The sequence below is a fragment of the Nicotiana tabacum genome, chromosome 23 (assembly GCF_000715075.1).
Source record: "Nicotiana tabacum cultivar K326 chromosome 23, ASM71507v2, whole genome shotgun sequence".
Classification (NCBI taxonomy): domain Eukaryota; kingdom Viridiplantae; phylum Streptophyta; class Magnoliopsida; order Solanales; family Solanaceae; genus Nicotiana; species Nicotiana tabacum.
This window is the reverse complement of record NC_134102.1, coordinates 142,781,482-142,787,481: the sequence shown is the minus strand read 5'-3', so window position 1 is coordinate 142,787,481 and position 6,000 is coordinate 142,781,482.

The following is a 6,000-nucleotide window of genomic DNA, read 5'->3' as shown; positions in this document are numbered from 1 at the left end:
AATAAGGTTGCTGTGAGGCACTAATGATTCAATGATGAAGAGGCATATATTATCACAAAGTTCAAGGATATCGTTTGGGTTTTATCAATTTTATACTCCGGTAGAAACTATTTACATTAGGTAGCCGAAAAAGTGTATAAAATATGTATAATTTTTATATATAGATATATATATATATATATATATATATATATATATATATATATATATATATAAAATATACAAATTTATATATTATTTCGGTTATTATTTTTATAGCGATTATATAATATTATTTTTTTAAAACTTTTTCTGTAGCAGTAAGTCAGGCCCATGATAATTGATAGGTCTTTCAAAATGGGCCCCCAAACCCCTCGGAAACAAACAAAAGCCTTTATTCTGTCCAGAGAATGTCTCCCATTTTGCCTCCTCGTTGTTTGTTCTCTTACCTTTTTTCTTGTTTACCCTCTTATGGAAAATTCAGTTCTTCTTTCTTTCTTTCTTTGTCCGGTTAAATTGTTTCGTTAAAACAATTATTATTCCGTTTGTTTAATTATTCAAGCTTAAACACAGAAAGTTATAATTAAATTAACCTAAACAATTGGCCTTCTATATTGTTCTTTCAAGTCCAGAAAATGCGAGTATTAAACAGTTAAACGTCAAGTTCAAGTTTACTTAATTACATACTGCTACCGTTATAATAAAAATGTCTTATTTCCATTTTCAGTATTATTTAAAAAAGTAGTACTATGTCTTTTTATATTTAATAATTTTTAAATTCTAACATTCTCATTACAACATACTTTCTTATAGGAATGATATATCATATTTAAAATCAGAAAATTCAAAGATTGAATTAACGTATTTTTCATCCCAACACTTGTGAGATCATTATGTGTATGTTATTATTGTAATTAACATATCTTTCATTTAAGAGAACATAAAAAATCTTCTTTATTTTCTTAGACTTCACACTCACTCAAATTGAACTCACTAGAATGAGCATCAATACTTTAAATCTTTTATTCAGTATTTTCGTCACAGTTTTTTATTTTTGTATTTTTTAAATCAGTTCTGAAAATATTTTTCTCGAGCCAAGAGTCTATCGAAAAAAGAAAAAAAAATCTTACACAAGGTGAGGGTAAATTTGCAAACACTCTCTTCTTCCAAATTCTACTTATAAAATCACACTAGGTGTGTTGTTATTGTTACAATAGAATTAGCTTCAATCTTGTAGTGCAATTAGTGACATGTGACATTCTAGTAAGTATTGCCCTCCGTTCTAATTTACGTGAACTTATTTTTTTTTGGTCCGTTCAAAAAAGAATGATCTTTTTATAAATTTGGAAATAATTTAGCTTAAACTTAGAATTCTACCTTTAATGAAAAGTTTTTATAACCACACAAATACTTAATTTGTTTAGAATCATAAATTTTAAAAATCTTTATTTTTTTTTAAATTTCGTGTTCCGTTAAACATGTTACCCTAAATTGAAACGGAGGTAATAATAGGTTTAACATCAAGTCTTAATCCTACTTAGACCAAGTGGTACCTCGAGAGCTAGGGTTTCAGAATTCAGGCCAAGAAACAAGAAATAGGAATTGGACGGTTTACTTATTCGAGGCGTCAAATGTCGGTGATAAGGTAGGCAAATGAGCTCTGTAAAAACTGACAATTGACACTGACTTTTGTTTATCTTTTTCTGTTTTGGGGCTCAGAGTCATTGGTAGTTTTGGGACCACTAACTGAGAATGAGAGATGATGCCTGTAGTATAGTGGGGCTAATTATGACATTTGCAGGCTTATGATGGGATTATACATCATCACTTACCTCTTCCATTTTTCCAAGTTAACTGTAACTTGCATTTAAAAAACTAACAATCGCCCAGTGAAATTTTAACACGGGAGGATAGCGTGTACGCAAATATTTTTTTTACCGAGAGAATAGAGAAGTTGTTTCCCAAAAATTCTCCCCTTAAAAAGACGAAAAGAGAGTAACTTGCATTTACTTGTCACAATTATTGGGCTATTTTGGGATTGAATGCTTGGGCTTCATTTTTTGTCCATTCTTGGATGAATGGTTGACAGAAATAGCCCTGTAAGATGTTGGTCTTAGCTAATGTCTTCAAAATTAGCGATGTTTTAAAAAAATATATTCCCTTGCACACTATTATTATTTAGTATTGTTCTATTGGGTTGGTAAAGTTTATGCTATACTTACTTTACTTATCAGTTATGTTGTTCACCAAAATATACATGTTGGCATGATTTTTCTCTTCGGGGACAGATTTCTCTACCGGAATGGTAGATTTTATCATATATTTATTTTCTATATTTGTTAAGTTATTTATCAAATTCTACTCTATTGTTTTAGTTTTTCTGTGTTGTTTTAACAAAGCGTTCTTCGAATTTGTAACTTCAATTTCGATCAAAGTCACCTCAAATCTAAGCCAAATAATTTTAAATTTGAAATAAAGATTTCAAATACTAGCACAAATTAGTCACCAATTTAGTCAAATAACATTAAATCAAACGGATTTACTTTGTCTTTTTCAACACTTTCTAAGGTCCAATAATGAAGTTTTGAGCTTTTTATAGTAAATCACTAAATCGGTGATTGAAATAAAAGTTTAAGGATAAATTATCAATATCCAAATGATTTTAACAATAATGGATCATTAACCTTCTACTTTTTACCATCAAACAAGAATTTTAAGCTTTAAATATTGAGGAACTATAATGTTCAAGAGAAAAACACGAATATTTTGCTAAGACCCTCAAAACCGAGAACATTCTATTAAGACCAGTCCCGTTGGGAACATGCCGTGTAATTTTTTGTTGGAATTTTTACCTTACTATACTACATATGAAACTTTATTATACTCCCTAATTAAGTTTTAACTTAATTATATGTCCATGTACAATTTACCAATTATACACAAATTAGTTTTAAATGAGTATCCATTTATATTAGAAATTGAATAAGGAATGAGTTATTTCTCATCCATGTTCTCTCTCTCTCATGCGCTCTCTTTCTCTCTCCTACTCTCTCTCTCTCTCTCTCTCTCTCTCTCTCTCTCTCTCTCTCTCTCTCTCTCTCCCCGCGTCTCTTTGTATCTCTATCTCTCATTCTATATTCTTTCTACAATTTTTCTTCCTCTAATGTTCTCTACTTTTTATCCTTTCATGTTGTATATATTTTAAGTGGAATTCATCAATAGATTTCAATCGTTTTACTATAGAGTTTTAACTTAATAATTTCCTTTCATGTTGTACAATTGGTGTTCAAATTGAAATTTTTTTACTCTCCACCATTGACAGTCATTATAAATCTTTGAACCTTTGAATTTGAATTTGAATTTGGGTTTTTAAAAACTATTATTTGTTTGGATTGGGTGTTGTTGTAAATATTTGGGAATATTGTTTGGAGTTTATATCTCAATTTTGAGGGTGTTTGGTGAAGATTAGACTTGATTTTGGCTGAATTTCAAATTGAAACTCGAAGAAAAGAGAAGAAGAAGAAGAAGAAGAAGAAGAAGAAGAAGAAGAAGAAGAAGAAGAAGAAGAAGAAGAAGAAGAAGAACATATGACATTCAATATACTTACGAAATTGTAGTAAAGTTGTACTATAATTGTATGTAAATTGTATTCTATTTTAGTTATATATATTTTTTATTTGAATGTTGTATGAAAGTTGAAAAATAGTTATATAATGTATGAATCATTGTATAAAATTTGTATTAAAGTTATCAATACTATATTTTTACATAAAGTTGTTGAAATATATCAAAATTGTATTAAGAGAGAAAGCTTTGATTAGAATTTTAGAGAGGAAGAAGCACACACCACATACAAAATATATACAATTCAGATACAAAATATACAAAAAAATATATTGTATAAATTTTGTATGAAAATTATATTTAAGTTGTATGATGTTGTAGATGTATTTTAACTGGTAAGAATTATGTATGAAAGTTGTAGATAAGTTGTGAATAAGTGTATACTATATAATTAGTTGTATGAAATTTATTTTATTAATGGAATAGCATATAGTTGAACGATGGCAATCAATTGCTAATCGTTTTATATAATGAAAACGGTATAGTACATACTTGAATTCGAAAGTTTTTGTTTTGTTCCCAAATCTCAACAAAATTAACGTGCTACAGTGAATCAAGAAAATGGTGTGCTAAATAGATAAAGAAGAACATACACAGCTAAGAAGTTGTGACTGGAGCAAGTTTCAAATGTTTTTGGACGAGTTTGTGTTTAGCCTAAAATAGGTAATTCACAATTGGAAGGAATCTTATTGAAAGAGAAGAGGAGAGAAAAAAAAGGAAAATGGGGTAATTTAATCCCTTAATTTAAGGCACTAATAACGGATTGTATATAAATTATAAGCAAATCTTATTCAGGACGGGTAATTTTCAAATCCGGGACAATTTTGGTAATACGGTTTCATATAGTGTATAGGAAAGAAAAAAGAAAGAGGAAAAATACCACCTATGTCCATTTATAAATAGCTTATTACAAAAATTGGCTAATTCATAAAATATTATTAATATTAGCCAATTAGCTATTTGTAGCCAAAAAGGTCAATTTTTTGCTCTTTTTTTTGAGTGAGTGTTATTAGAATAGATTGGGTATATATTAAGGAGCTTTAATATAAGTTTTGCGATGATTTGGTGGAGTTTTGAGGTGGTTTGAATTGAAAATTTGAAGTAGAAGATGAACATTAAAAAAATGATAGGTGTATCACACTGTATATCACATATGTATCATATATGTATCACATGTATATCTGCGTGTGATACATGGGTGATACATGTGTCGCTGGAGAATTTTTTGAACTCGATTTTAACTACCAATTTTGATACCAAATCGGTCCAAATCACCTCCAATCTTCCTCAAATTTTGTATATTGATTCATCTATATGTTTTCAATGAATCTCAACCATACCCATTGAAAAAGTCCCTTTTTGCTTAGATTTTTGAAATCTTGTATATATTTTTTTTTTGTATTTCATCACCTTGTTTGCTACCTTATTCATAAAATTTCTTTTCCGTCTTGCAACTAATGTTGCTAATCACACTTAAAAATATGGAAGGAGATCTTTGTGTGTGATTTTTTGAGAGAAAGAATCTTATAATGCTTATGTTAAATTACATAATTTAATTTTATCAGTTAAGAATGGAAGTAAACATACATATCTCTTAACCACATATTTAAACATAACCTTTTATAATAAATAATCACCAGATATTATTTCAAATATAGTTCTATTGTAGGGAAAAGGGCCAAATATATCCCCTCTATTTTAGTATATTGTTCATATCTGTTTTTCATTATACTATCGGGTCACATCTGCCCTTACCGTTAGCCAAACTTTTTAAAAATACCCTCCACCTAACGGAAAGCCACCAAATTAAAAAAATACCTATTCTTTTAAAACCCATTAATAACCCGTTAAATCTTTTTTATTTACTGCACTTCTTCCTTACAAATTAGTCATCTCCATCGTAGTCATTTGTTGAACTTAAGACGTGAAAGACATAAAAATACCGACAATCATATATTCATTTATATACTGAGTCGCGATTCTTTTAATATCCTTATTGTATGTTTATTATATTCTACCTTTTCAATTTTTTCTTTCTTCTAGCCTTTTTCTTTGTTATTTCTCACCATGCATAATTGTGCCGAGTATTTATCATGATTTTTTTTTACCATGACGTGAATGTTTATAGCATCTTATTAGGTTGACAATTATGAAGTCTTAAGGTAGATACCGAAGTATTTCTTCCTCCAACAATGGGCCTTTGTTGATGAGTATTCACGCACCATATTTCCTTATTCTGCTATAAGCATTTGAGCAACGAGTAATTATTGCCAAATCACGCCTTAAGAATCAAAGTTAGATTTCAAGCTATGAGATGAGATACTCATAATTCTTAGTAACAACTGAACTTATAAGGAACAAATATTAGAAAATAATTAGAAGAGATTCAATTTAATA